We start from the raw sequence: 15678 nt of genomic DNA on the forward strand, positions 1-15678 counted from the left end.
ACTGGCAAAACTGTGTGCCAGCTTCTGGAGGTGACGCACTTAGCAGTATTGAGTGAGACTGAGATACAGTGCCGGGCAGAGCACTTACCTAATACAAAGCCAGGCCTTGATTCAATACCCAATACCACAAAAACAAAAGCCAAACACACATAGAGAACGATGTAATAAAACACAGTTGTAAGCCCTCATCCTCTTTCCACAGACAACAACCCAGATTTACCGTTTTAATGTCTGCGCCCTCTGTGCTGCTGCTGTCTGAACTGCATTCTGACATTGTGATAGCTTACTGGGAAACCACAGCATGCCCACGCTTCTGCTCTAAAACAAATGCAGAGACAGTCAAGTATAAGATTCCTGCAAACCCAATGCACACAGCAGAGTCCCACTCAGACGAGGAGCCGAATAACAGGCCATTATTTTGTATCAACTTTTAAACAAAAGACATTTGGGATATTTTAGAATGCCAAGTCTTCTTCTAAAACAAAGAACAGAGAGTGAGCAGCAACCAGGTAAGACTGACCTATAGAGAGAAAAAACTACAGCCAAGCTCTAGGAAAGATTTCAAAAATATCTGTAACTTAAATGTTAAAGATCATGCTTTACATATTACAGAGAACAAAAAAGTAATAATGCATTACTTCTTAGATTCCCATTTACAAAAAACAAATAAAGATCACCAGAAGAGATACTTGGCTGAGAAATCCAAATAACCTATTGTAAATCTTTAGTGTGTGCATGAAATCCAACAGTAATTCCAATTTAACAAATGAAATTAAAAACAAGCTCCAAGGACTATTAAACCACTTTTTATCAAATTGGTTTAGAAGACAATTCAAGATTAAAACTGACAATGATACTGTGCTGGGAAGAAATTTAAATCTGGGATGCCTTTCCTAAATGATTATTATGATTCAAAAACAAAGAAAGCATGAGGAATTGATATGAAAAGCTTACTGTAATCAACAAACACTGCTCTTAGCTATGACACTGGGCTTGGGCTCATTAGCTTACACTATCTGTACTGCCATCATGCAGGTAAATCCTCATTTTGTACACGTTTTTTTCCTAGCTGTTAATAAATCAGACTGGGGCCAGGCGGTGGTGGTGCACACCTTTAATCCCAGCATTCATGAGGCAGAGGCAGGTGGATCTCTAAGTTCAAGGCTACCCTGGTCTACAAAGTGAGTTCCAGGACAGTTTCACAGAGAAACCTTGTCTTGAAAAAACAAAAAAACAAACAAACAAAAAAATCAGACTGGGACAACCTTAACACTACTTTAATATATACATATTTACCTCGAAATGCTGACTCTAAGTTCTTTCAGAGTTTCCAAGTCTGTATTTATGCATACCCTAGGTAACCTAAAAGCAATCAGAGAGAGTATTTTAGAAGAGACAGCTCATTTAAAAAAAAAAAAAGAAAAGAAAAAACACCATTAAGAAATTGACTATTAAACAAATTAGCTACTTGATAATTTTTACACTTAACATCAGGATAAAATCCTTTATAAAATTATCTACTAAAAGACAAGAAAACAGTACATGACTGAAATAGCTGCCTGTTAAAATCAATATTACATTCTAATACAAACATAAACAAGAAGCAAGCTTGTTATGTGATTCAGTTAGATACAAGGGAAAACTCTTGGCACAGCACACCAATTTCCCTCGTAAAATCTGCCTGTAAGTCTATTTAAAAAACACTATGACAATCTACAGTACCTCATGTCTTCCTACCTCCCAGCATGTCTGTCTTCTAAGGCTACCTCATCCTTCACTGAATTTTTAATCACATTCTATATGCCACCCAGTAAGATGCAAAGACCACACATACCAACATGGGTGGTAGGAACAGTCCATGAACAAAGCTGTATGAGGAGATTTCTGAAACCTGGTGAGAAAACTCCAAGTAAACAACAGTAATCTCTGTTCTTCCCTAACATGAGTGTTCTTGGATGTGCCTCTCCCAGGTACACCGGAGTTCACTTTAGATTATTCATTACAACTGGCTATTGTTATTTGTTTAGATGCCTCTATAGAAAAAAACATGTTTTTGCTACCTGTGACTTGTCCTTGTGGTTGAACACCTTACTCATGTGACGCTTCTTTTTTTTTTTTTTTTTTTTTTTGGATGTGACGCTTCTTAACCCTCAGAGTATAAAATGTCTGATGCTCTGAATAAAGTTGCTTATCACATGAGACTTCAGTCCTCATTTATTGGCTCCATTCTCCCAGGTCCCACCACCTCTAGAGACAGTAAACAATGTTTCAGACCTGCCTGTTTCTAGCAATGTTCTAACCAGTATAGGATTATCTGGTTATCTAGTTACATCACCAGACAATATGTATACACACAGAAAGCCCATCTGGCAAGTATAGGATAGTGACTTACATTGGTAATAAAAAGTTAAGTCGTTATCTAATTTTAATTGATGATAATATATTACAAAGCTGCAAAATCCTATTTCATGGGCCCCTTTAAGATAAGCTCCAAATTACTGGGTTTTAATACAAACAAAAAACTCCCATTAACACCCAACTACAGAGATGGGTGCAATTACAGACAGACAGCTCTTCCATTCCTAGTATGAATTTTCAAAGCAAGTTAACAGAATCTCAGAGATTCTGCCACTACTAACTTTACACATTTATGTCACACTCACCCTACTCTTGAGCTCCCAATGTACAACTTCCATAAAGCCCCTGGTAAGCAAGAAGAGGACTCAGCATGAACACTATGGCATTAACATGCAGTCAAACTTGTTAGCACTGAAACGTGCCCAGCAACAGAGATGCTATGAGGGGTCCAAACACCTACAGCAAGCTAGCCTAGATGACCCAGAGCCAGCTCAGGAGCCCAAATGATAGCTTGAGATGATCACTTGGCACAGGGTAAAGAGAATTAGAGTTTTTATAAATTAACCTGTTGAAATCAGAAGAAATCCCTTTTCCTTTGTTTTTTAGAATTCTCTTCTCCTTCCCCTTCAGTGTGCAGAAACTTAAGCCTCTAGTTCCCTAACTACAAAAGGTTACCTCCAGAGCCCTCTAGTTCCCTAACTACAAAAGGTTACCTCCAGAGCCTAAGCGGCACCTCTGAAATAGTACCACGCAGAGAACAACTAGTTTCCTGGGAGGAGACAGGCCTAATTTGTCACCTGATTCCCATTTATATAACTGACCTCTCGTCATCAAGCCAAAATACTAGAAAGTTTACCTCTAAGGAAAAGTCTTCCACCTATGGTCAGCCCTGGGCATTTGGGTTACTTGTTGACTGTAGGCCCTAAAACACATAATCAGCTATACTATGCCAGACATAAGACATACAGCAAGAGGCCAGAGTCTTGTTTGCAGTAGTGTGGCTCAGGGTGTATATTCTCTTCTTCCTTTCCTATTGGTCACATAGGTCCTGTTATATAACACCTGTTTTCAACTCCAGCAGAAGTTTCCCACAAAGGAATGCCAACTGCCTTGTAACAAACCAAGTTTGCTCACAGGAGTTGCCACTGCCCCTGCCTTGCCACAGATTCTGAGCTATCTCAACATCCATTCTTAGGACCCTCTTGCTTCCAGTTTCTGGGTTTGGATTTATAGACACCACTTAAGGACATAAGGATCAACGTTCTTCCTGTCTTCAGAGTTGGTCTTGATGCACACCTGTCTAGTTTAATGTTGCTCAATAATGAAACTGTTTTCTTTTTCTTCTAACTCTGTGCAGAGAATTTCTGTTTTGGAAGACTTCTTTAATTATGTTCCTCCAACATGGCTTTAAGACATTTTAAACACAGCCCAATTCTCAACCAAATTCATGCCAAATAGCAAATTTCATTTCTTGGAACTTAAGTACTCGAGAAACCCTAAAACATGTTCCTCAAGAGCAAAGGGAGAAAGGTTTAAAAATAAAGATGGAACAAAGTAGGCCAACACTTGCTACGTTAAAAAGGAACTCACACATCCAATGGTCAGTGTTTGGTAAACCCCCTCCCAAATCCCTTCCTCTTCAAAGTTAGGACAATGTCCCAGCTGTCCTTTAGCAAGGCCCCAAGTCAAGTGGAGGTTCTTGGCCTCTTCACACTAATGTATCAGCCGTCTTCACAGCAGGCACCATGAACATGAATGATGTAGAAAGTAGTCTTTCTTTTCTTTTTGTATCCGAATCATGCAAGGTACACATCAGATAGGTCAAGGTGTATGCATATCAAGCACCACTACCCCTCTAATACTGTTTCTTGGCCCAAAGAGCAAGAACCTGTATTAGAATGAAATGAGATCTTAAGCTTGGTAAAGTGAACAAAGGAACTATACTCCTTAATCTAAATTTTAAAGAATTCTTAAAGAAAAACCTAAAATACACTTAAGATTCAACACAGAAAATACAATCTTGTGCATAACATAAAGCACAAGATTTTACATAGTATTTTTAGCCAGATTAACCTCAAGAACACACAAATTCACAAAGGCGATCGAAACATACCATCTTCAAACAAGCCACTGTGGCCCAGAGATATTGGTTGGTCTTTGAGCTTTGGGAGGCCTGCCACCCAGCTCCCAAATAAACCACTCACAGAGGCTTATTCTTAATTATGAATGTCTAGCCTTAGCTTGGCTTGTTTCTTGCCAGCTTTCCTTAACTTTAAATTATCCTGCCTACCTTTTGCCTCTGATCTTTTCCCATTCTCTTCTGTAAATCTTACTCTTACTCCGTGGCTTGCTGCGTAGCTGGGTGTCTGGCCCTTGGAGTCCTCCTCCTTCTCTGGCTACTTCTTCCTTTTTCCCCCAGATTTCTACTTCTATTTATTCTCTCTTCCTGCCAGCCCCACCTATCCTTTCTCCTGTCTTGCTATTGGCCATTCAGTTCTTTATTAGACTACAGGTGTTTTAGACAGGCACAGTAACAGAGCTTCACAGAGTTAAAACAAAAGCAACATAAACAAAAGTAACACACCTTAAAATAATATTCTACAACACAAAAGATTATTTTGAGTTCAAGGCATTAAGGAGCAAAAGATTCAGCAAAAGGTCACTCCTTCACCTTTCTACCAAAAACTAAGTTATAAATCCCTCCAGCTTGCTCCAAAGGGAAGAGATCAAGTCCTGTACTAGAGACAGAGATGGCCCTGTGATAGTCTGGATGAACAAACTTTATTAAACAACGCTTAGCCTCCACTAGTGCCTTCTAGATACTTCTAGATAGCTGCTACAATTTCCCAGCCCTAAAGGCCCAAGCCTCCTCTCCTGTTATGTCACATTTGATAACATTTAGCCATGACTGTAAATAAACCAGGCTGGCTGGCCAGTGAGCTGTCTGTCTCTGCCCCCGTTAGCTTGGAGCTTACATGTGGGCACGGCCACACCCAGCTTTTCTGTGGTTGTTAGGGATCAGAACTCAGGTCCTCATGCAGGCCCAGCTAGGGTTCTCACCCAGGAGCCATCTCCCCAACCCCATTTAGTTTTTTTATTATTTAATTTTTTTCTTCTTTATTTTCATTTTATGTATACTCTATTTTACCTGCATGTATGTCTGCGCACCACATGCATACAGTGCCCACGGAGGTCAGGAAAGGACGTCAGACAACTCCTGAAACTAGAGTTACAAACAGCTGTGAGGTGCCAAGTAGGTGCTGGGAATTGAACCTGGGTCCTCTGGAAGAGCAGCTAGTGCTGAGTACTCTGAGCCATCTCTGCAGCTCCGCCCACAAGGTCACTCACTAGACAGGGAGCTTTGTGATTTGGTTACACTGGCTGCCAGCAAGCCCCAGGGATCCTCCTGTATCCACTTTCTGGTGCTGGGATTAAATGTGGGTGCCTCCTCTTTTGGCTTTTTTGTTTGGATATTGGATAAGTATTTTTACCTGCTGAGCTGTCTTCCCAGTTCCTGGCTGCTATTTTTTTTTTTTTTTTTGAAAGATTTATTTATTTATACAGTGTTCTGCCTGCATGCCTGCTGGCCAGAAGAGGGCACCAGATCTCTTTACAGATGGTTATGAGCCACCATGTGGTTGCTGGGAATTGAACTCAGGACCTCTGGAAGATCAGTCAGTGCTCTTGACCTCTGAGCCATCTCTCCAGCCCCTGGCTGCTATTCTTAACCACCCATGTAGTACCTCATTGCAGAAGAAAATTTAGTGAAAATGTTTTCAGTGGTTTATTTAATAATAAACATAATACTGATTGTTGCGTTTATGTGCACTACCAGGACTGGCTCTGTGTAACACAATGTATTATGCTTAGATTTTCATTATATTGTCCCAAATAAAGTTTAACATAAGTAAAATGCCATTTTTAACAAGTTCAACCCAGCAAAACTGTCCACATGAAAGTATCCCTAGGCTCCAGCCAACTGTTTGCTTCCTCACAGCCCTTCTCAGAAAAATGACAGTATGGCCCCAGAAGAGCAAAGACACCCTCCCTCCACATCTTTCCAATTGCCCTTATGACACCTACTCTGCAGTTTTGTTTGGAGAGGTAAATAGTTAACACACCACTAGCTTTCAGGCTTGCACTTGATTCTCCATACCTTGCTCTTAACACTGTGCAAGAAACGCTATAATTTTATCTAGTCTGTGTCTATCTTCTCCCAATCTATCACACCAAAGGATAGCTATTTGGAAAAAGCACTGTCAAAGTATGTACACACACACACACACACACACACACAGAGAGAGAGAGAGAGAGAGAGAGAGAGAGAGAGAGAGAGAGAGAGAACTTAAAAAGGGGTTGACTCTGCAAAGCAAATCTAAGTGAACACTGTATGTAGTTGTTTAATAAATATGAAAAGACAGCAAAGCTCCAGGCAAGGGTAAAGCTGTGTAGTGCCTGGCCATCCTCCCTCCTCGCAACACAGCCGATCACCACTCCCTATCACTCACCAACCCCATGTGTGGGCTATCTAAATATCCAATCAGGGTCCGTTCCTGCCATGCCTCCCAAAAGCTCAAGATCTCTGAAAAGAAAGAGAACCTTATCCTCACTTACAATCCTATTAGCTACCACTGTCCATGACTTAATTTGCTCATCTATTAACTTACTGTAAATTCCAAACTATGTCTGGAATGCAGGAAAGCAATATTCATAATTCACTGTTACTTATTAATTCTAAGAATAAACTATGGCTCTAGCACTTCCTGCATTCTGTAATCCAAACACTCAGCAAGCAGCACTGAAGAGGCTGGGGCAGGAGGATTCCAAGTTCAAGGTCAGTCTGAGGACACAGGGAGATCCTGTCTTTAAAAAAACATACACACAAAGCCCCAACTTTCTTGCTCTAACCTTAAATTCACATCTATTAATATAAAGCAGCTTTCTGGAGTTAAAATACAAAACTCAGTTTAAATATCTTCTATTTCCACAAGACTTTAAACAACCTGAACTATTTTAACAGGTTAACATCTCCATCCATGACACTCCAAGCCCCATGGAAAGGTTAGAATGAAACTGTCAAAGCTATGGAGTGTCAATTTGCACAGCAATTAATGTGACATCATCCAACTACAGTCATTCTCATCGGCCTCAAGTAACTGCTAACCACTCAAATTCTCCTCTACATTAATAAAAGATGATCTGGGTCTAGCCTTGAAGACAGTGGGATATGACATGTATCTCATGAAGCTTTCCTGCCCAAAGTACAAGGCCTGAATCCAACCACTAGGAAACAAAACCAAATCTGATATTCATTTCACAAAACAGCATCAGGAAAAAGCTAAGAACCTTCCAGATTAAGAGAAGAAACAGGACAATTAAGTGAAACGCACAATCCTGAAATCAATCTACACAATACCTTACTTCTCTGGTGAAATAAGAAGTGGTATTTTAAGAGAAATGATTAGCATAAGCTAAGTAAATTTATACCACAAGTCCTAGTCTGAATTCTTCATGTGATATAGACAATGCAGGCAGGCATCTTATGGGGGCATTTCCCCACTTAGGCCAAGGCCACAAGTGTCTACATAAGTGTATATATTTCTCTGTATATAGTTTATATTTTCTTATATCTTTATACATTCATAATACATTATATATATATGTACACACACACACACACATACACACACACACACACACACACACACACACACACACACACAATATGTCTACCAGAGACAGTTGAAACTTCTTATAAACACCTAAGAAAAGCTTCAGGCATTCAACTGGAAAGAGGCTGGAAGCTAAAGCCTATCTTAACAAAAAATTATCCTGAAGATCCAAAGTGTTAGGAAGCCCCAGCCTGCTCAAAGAACAGCTCAACACTAACTCTGCTCCACACTGCATCCACACTTTAGGTTCCTATCACTTCTACCACCAGAAGTTTGTCTTGTCCTTAAAATTCTCACAATTATGATTAGCCTGACATTACCTGACTTTATTATATGTAACATACACACATAAAGATTAGAACTTGGGATTTAAATCCCCTTTTAATATTTAGTTATACAGTACTCTATCCTGAAGAAATAGACAGCATCAACACAGTGGCATATACAGGTGTAATAAAGTATGAGCAGGACCATGGACAGGCTTCTCAATGTCTACACACTGTTGGCTATCTAGAGTGTAGCAAATCTGACAGCGCGGAGTCTGTCAGATTCTCAGTCAGCAACACCAAGCTGCACTAGAGGAGACAGAATGTCTGTCTCTAAGATGCTGCCAACCCACCCAAGGCTTTCTCTAGTGTTCAACCTTACTCCCAAGGCCTCCATCCTGGACGCTCTTCCCAGAAGGTCTCGGTTCCATCATCCCCATGTTTTTTAGTCGTCAATTGTAAAGTTTGACAAGGGCAATCTACCCAGATCTTATTTTTAATGTACTGTCTCAGTCTGAAATGGAGAAGTCCCTAGATTACAGTGTTTAAGAGATTACTGACTGTAAGGTATCTGATGGATCTAGTATACTTGATCTCGAGACTTATGAAAAAAAACAAAACACAGCAGTCCAGGCTGACTTGCCCTTAATGACAAACCAAGTTACAGAATGTGAGCATTGGTGTTCTGAGGCAGAATCTCACTAGGTAACCCCAGGCTGGCTTTGACTTCATGATCCTCCTGCCCAGTGCTGGAATTTCAGGTATATGCTGTTGTCATCTCAGCTTGGCTGTAGGTATTTATTTATTTGTTATTATTTTGTTTCAAGGCAGGGTTTCTCTGTGTAACTCTGACTGTCACGGAACTAGTTCTGTAGACCAGACTGGCCTCCAACTCACAGAGATTTACCTGCCTCTGCCTCCCAAGTGCTGAGATTAAAGGCATGGGACATCCCTGCTTGGCTGACCATAGGTTTTTAAAATATGTCTTAGTTTCCACTATCAGTTAAGTTTCAAACATATCTGTCCTGAGGATATTCAGAATTTTGTCCCTGTATTAGCCCATTACTTGTTTATGAGTAGCCATAGCCTAACTCAAATGTCTATAGATGGATGGGCTTGCCTATATCTCCTATTACATTATATAAAATTATAGATATAGGGCTGGAGAGATGGCTCAGCCGTTAAAGGCTAGGCTCACAACCAAAAAAAAAATTATAGATATAGATGCATATTTGGGGGGTGTGAGTCATATATTCCATCAAAGCAGAAGTTTAAAAGCCAAAGAACGACTGGTCTACATCAGGTCAAACAGCACATAGAAAGGTTATGCCAGCTTAAAGTACTATGACAGGGTAGCACACTTATTCATGCATAACAGTGAGGAAGGCTATTTGGGGCAAGTTGGAGACATTTAAGACCTGGCACCACTGTCACAGAGAACCAACTAACCAGTGTGGATAAGCCTTGTAGAAAACTGTCTTTGCAGCAAGGCCCTAATGCTGAAGAAAACACCTACACAACTCATTGAACATAGAGAAGTCAAGCTAGTGCCTACACAGAGCTCTCACCCCTCTGTGCTAGCATGCTAGCATCTTTGGTACAGGAAGGTACTCTGCATGCTATCAAAGGAGAAATGTACACACCAACTTGGTTACAAACCTTTTGATATACAATGGTGTCCTGCCTGCAAAATATGTGGTCCAATAGTGGCACAAAGCTTGTAGGAGTAACCAACCACTAACTGACTTGACTTAAGGCCCACTCCACGAGCTGGAACCCATACCCAACACTGTTTGGGTGACCAAGAATCTGAGACTAGATAGGCCAGGGACCAAATACTAAAACCAATACTACCATTCTACTAAAGGAACATATCAATAAATGACTACTAATGAGATTCTTCTATACTTATAGATCAGTGCCTTGCTCATCCATCGTTAGAAAAGCTTCCTCCTGAAGCAGATGGGAAGAAATATAGAGACCTAGACAATATGCAAAGAGTAGAAGAGAGACTTTAGAGCACTTAGCCTTAAACAGGATGTCTCCATCAAATCCCTCCCCCCAGGACTCAGGGAATCCTTTGGAAGAAAAGGCAGAAAGAGTAGAAGAGCCAGAAGGGCGGAGGACACCAAGGAAGCAAGGCCTTCTAAATCAACACGATCAACGCACATCTGAACTCACGGAGACTGAGGCGGCATGCACAGGACCTGCACAGGTCTGCACCAGGTGGGGTCCTAGAGCGGAAAGCAGAAGTGGATACATGCCCCATTCCTAACCCAGAAGCTATCTCCAACAGATAACCACTTGCAAATGAGAGCCACTTTTCTCCAGGGAGTCTCAGGGGAGAAACCAACTACTCTTAAGGGTAGCTGCATGCCCAGAAATACATGGCCAAGACAAAATGAACTCAATGTTACCTTTAGAGGGTCCTTGTCTCATAATGTGTCAGGGCTTTTAAAGAATTTTTTATCTTTTAAAAGTTTTTATTTTATTGCTCTCTTTTTACCCTACAGGTCCTTTGGTATAATTGATGGTGTCCAATTGAGTGTTTTTATGGAATTCCTGAGTGTGTGAACAAGTGTGTCTTGGTGTCTGTATCTGCTTCTCATGCCTTCTCTTGGATTCTTTTCTTTCTATTTGTTTTGTCCTATTCCAATGTGTTAGTTTTCGTTTTGTCTTCTTATAATTTATTATTATCCCTTAGAAACCTGTATGTTTTATAAAGGGGGTGGATCTAGATGGGAGGGCAGATGAGGAGGAACTGTGAGAAGTTGAGGGAGGGAAAACCATAGTCAAAATATATTATGTGAGGGAAAAAATCCATTTTCAATAAAAGGGAAAAATGAAAATATGCAAAAGTTATATATGTACATATATACATATTTACATCATTTTAATCATTCCCTTCCTTCCCTCCCACTCCTCTCACGCCCCTACTCCCTCTCACATTGATAGCTTTTTTCTTTGAATATTACTAATACTAATATATGCACATAGAATATATAAGTACAAAAACAAAAAGAAAACTCGTCTATGAAAATGCTGTGCATAAGCCCACTTTTTTGGACTGCCTTCCGTTATGAAACTGGATATGTATTTCAGTATTAGTAACATGGAAGTCATGGCATAATCTAGTTACACAAAGAATATAGCAAAATGTTCTCTAAAGTACATATCTGAAGAGAAATAGTGTCATCTAAATTTTATCAATAATAAGAAATAGGCCAGAACTGGGCAGCAAACTGTTTCCTGACAGCTTCCAGGGACCAAGAGCTTACTGAGGAGAACACGGAGATTCAGAGGCCGCCAGGGGCCCAGTGTGTCTCGGTGATAAGCTACAAGAGTTAGTGTGAAACCCTGGTCCTCCAACACTGAACATTAGCTCCTCAGCACTCCTAAACGCTATGATGGTGGAGTTTGAAATGGATGAAGCCCACAGTACCACTAAGATGCCACAGGTGAGTGAAGCTGTGCACCAAGATGTGGGAAAGGAGAGAGACCATAGGCTTGTCTATGTTTACCTTAGCGTCCCTTAGCTTTGCTCTTCCCAACAGAAGACAGAAAGTCTGACTTCAAAATATCTCCAAGTGCTAGACAACTCTATTGTCTTACTTTTTCCTTCAAATAGTTAATGATAAGCCAGAAGTACTAGTGCTCACTGTTAATCCCAGCACTTAGAAGTCAAAGGCAGGGAGATCTCTGCAAGTTCAAGGCCCATCTGGTCTACATCGTAAATTCCAGGCAGACCAGGGTTACATAATGAGACCATGTCTCAAAATAAGTGAATGAATGAATAAGTAGTTACGAATTTAACTCCTAAGCAAATAACTTTCTTCTATCACCTCAAAGGTCAGTTTTTAGCCAGGCTGGGAATTGAACCCAGAGCACCAGGCAAATGCTCTACTACTGAGCTTCTGCCTCAACCCAAAGATCACATCTTTAAACTAGCATTCTGCTCTCATTATTTGGATTAAGTGTATTTTTTTTATTCTGAACTGATTGTCTTGTTTTATAACCCCCAAGAGAATATTTTTCAAATGTGTTTTTAAAAATCTTTATCACATACACTCATCTGTCACTTAAAAAATAAGTTGCGATTAGCCAGCTCAACAATGAAAATGTCGCCAGTACTAATCAATCTCCAAGTACTGCAGCAACTCTCTTCCATGACTCCAGATACTTCTCCTAGTCTGCAGTGCTCACACAAGCACAGCTCATGTACAAGCGGAGAAGAACCCAAGGGCATGATCTGTCCATTATCAGGGGAGTCAAGATCTTTTTCAAAAGCCTTACCATGCCAGCAGGATTCCTCTTCACAACACTGTTAGTTTCTAAAACCTTCAAAAAGTTTTATAAAGATAGACTAATCTACTTGGCAAAACCAAGTACTCCTTTACACAAGTGCTGTGTGTGGCAGTGACAACACATGTGTGCTTAATCCTTGTGATACTATAAACCTCAGCATAGCTAAGAACATATCATGTTACTATGTGGCTTCTGTGTCTCAGGAACCAAGCCTCAGCAGGTGGCCAAACTCAAGCTCTAGGCCTAAAAGCTACCTGAGCATCTTCATGTCCTGTCAGTTTAGTCACTGACAGGACATGAGATAAGAAAGGACATGAGATAAGAAAGTCACTGGACCTGATATTCAAGGAAGGCTTTCTCACATGGCCAAAATTTCCCATTTCCCTAGCTACACCTCAAACATATACTTTTCTCTCTATGATCTTTTATTTATCAGGTCCAAACCACCACACAAGCAGTCCTACTTTTTCACTCAACACACACTCCTGAAGGCCAGCAAAAATACCACTGTTTGCAAAGTCCTGACTGCTTCTAGTGCCCCAGAGGGTACACTCCTCAATGAACTTACCTGCCACCAGTCAAAACCTGCATGCTACAAGGGACACTTCAACTCCACTGGAGATGACATCACCAGAACCACACATGCCATCTTACCAAGGCTTTCTGACTGTGCTTTGTGCTTTTGACTGTGTTTCTCTATCACCTGTATAGGTCAACACTGTCTCCATACACTGACAATGTTATTTTGTGGGAGAATCCAAACAATCAACCCCTGTTCATAAAGGAGAAAAGTCTGCTGCTCCTGGCTAACTGGTACACTTCCTTCATCAATCGATGGCAACTATAATTAGCCCTAGTTCCTCTTTCACTTTGGCAAATTAAAACAAAACAAAAAAGTAAAAGCACTTTAGTTACACGTAAGCTGTGAATAATTATCTTTGCTTGAAGCTCTTCACATAATTCTCCCATCCATAGACTATTCTACACCTGCACTATTATTTCACAGTTCTCTAAAACACCTTTTTATTATCATAAGGATGTCCTACATCCTTTCTCAGAAAACATTATTATACAAATGCTCATCTATGCATAGAATTTTTGAAAACTAGAGTCTCTTTAGAAATGTTGGTAATCATCAAAGAATCAGGAAAAAGAGGCTAAAAGGTCTAAGCAGCATAGTCTAAAGAGGTAGAATACTACTGAAACACTGTTACCTCCATAGCCTAGTTTGAAGATACTGCAAAGAAATCTGTAAATAAAAGCCAGCACAACACACACACATCTGTTGGCTTTGAGGATGAGCTAAACTCTTGAATGCTCAAATAGCAGATCCTAAGGTAAACAAAATAATCACCGGGCTCCAACTTTCTATTTGTACAAGGTACACAGAAATCTTAGCAGCCCCTTCCTCTGGCTCCATCAGGGCATAACAGCCTGCTGATCCACTAAAAACATTCTGTGATAAGAATCCCTGTTTGCTTTACTGTGGTAAGAACCAAGATTCTAAAAATCAGTAACCCCTGGACTGGGAGAAGATTCTAGTCCTTTATTGTCACAGAGAAACTATTTGTAGGAAATTAAGAGTCTGGAAGAAAGCTGAGCCTAGTGTTTTGATCTAATGATCAACAACCAAGACCACTTTGGGGTCTATGCCCAAAAGAAGAAATGACAGCAGGCCCCGATCAGAGCCATTCACATCCATGCTCACAGCACCAACTACTCTCAAAGATGGAAACCCCAGGTTGTCACCCACAATCGGCTGGAAAAGCAGAACAGGACATACACAGGTGCTCCTCCACTATCGATGGCCCTAGAAACCCACTTCTAAGTTGAAAACAGAGAACTGGGAAAAGTGTGTACTTAGCATATCAAACTTTCTAACTCAACAACAGAGCACAGTGTATGGTATCATTTGGTTACCCCTCACGATCACATAACTGACTAGGACAGGAAAAAGAATCAAAAATTTAAAATTTAAAGAAGTTTCTACTGTAACTGCACATTTTCACATATCTTAAAGCTAAAAAAAGTCAAGTCAAACCATTATAAGCTAGGGACCATCTATACATACAAACAGAATATCAGTCAGCCTTTCAAAGTGACGAACTGATGCATGCATGACATCAAGTCCCAAGGTACTATGTCGGTGTAATACACCAACTCAAAGACAAATACTGAATGACTATACTTACATGGGGTTCCTAGCATAGCCAAACTCAAACAGAAGGAGAAGAGAAAATGGTGGTCACTTAGGAATGAAGGCCAGAATGTGCAGTTAGTGTTTAGGCGGGGAAAGTGTCCCAGTGAGAGAAGATGTTTGGAGTTGGATAGTGGCAATAACTGCAAAATGTGAATGCAATTGCACTGTACACTTAATGGCTAAAGCTGCAATCATGTGTATTCTGTCACATTTTAAAACAGCTGGAAACATTCAGATGAGCAGAGGTCACCTGAACATTCAGTTTGACAGAGCTTCCCCACTCGACCTATATTAACACACTTCATGCAGACTGCCGAAAATCCACTTGGACAGCACACTTTGAGAAGTAGGCACGCTGGCATTCTGGAACCAAACCATGAATCAGTCAAGGCTCAGGCAGACAGAAGTAATCATCACCGAGTCTCACTTCCCTAGTGTGTAAAATCAGGAAAGTGGTCACTACACCAACACACCAAGAATTCAATGAGAATGTGTGAAAAGAACCTGACACATCTTGGCACATATTGATGAGATTTACCCAATGTCCTCCTTACCTGCCACACATAAGCATGTGCAGGCTGCAGAGAGGGAATACTTAGAGCACATCCACCTTCTCAAGTGACGTCACTGTCTCACATCATCAGGCAGCAGCAAAGAGTAAGATATGGCAATGCTAGAACGCTATGCTATAAAAGTTATCCTCCCTAGAAAGCAGAACTACACCTAAACACTATTCATTATCCACCACCACAAAATCACTATCCAATCAGAACCAAGGGAGTCAGGCCTGGCGGTGCACGCTTGTAATTCCAGGCCAGAGAGACTGAGTGAGGTAGAAGCATCCTGAGTTCAAGAAAGACAGAAATAAGCTACATCA

At 40.6% G+C, this 15678-nt stretch overlaps 1 protein-coding gene across 1 annotated transcript in view; it reads right to left on the reverse strand.

Moving 5' to 3' along the window:
- The window catches only part of Dicer1 (dicer 1, ribonuclease III), a 66882-nt gene that overhangs the window by 49655 nt on the left and 1549 nt on the right, over positions 1-15678 (reverse strand). Inside the window, exons 2-3 of the mRNA XM_059279029.1 lie at positions 1297-1362; positions 221-318 (exon numbers count right to left, since the gene is read on the reverse strand). The gene's annotated coding sequence lies outside the window, so the exon portion shown is untranslated. The remainder of the gene's footprint in view (positions 1-220; positions 319-1296; positions 1363-15678) is intronic.

This window comes from Peromyscus eremicus, chromosome 14 (genome assembly GCF_949786415.1).
Source record: "Peromyscus eremicus chromosome 14, PerEre_H2_v1, whole genome shotgun sequence".
Classification (NCBI taxonomy): Eukaryota; Metazoa; Chordata; class Mammalia; order Rodentia; family Cricetidae; genus Peromyscus; species Peromyscus eremicus.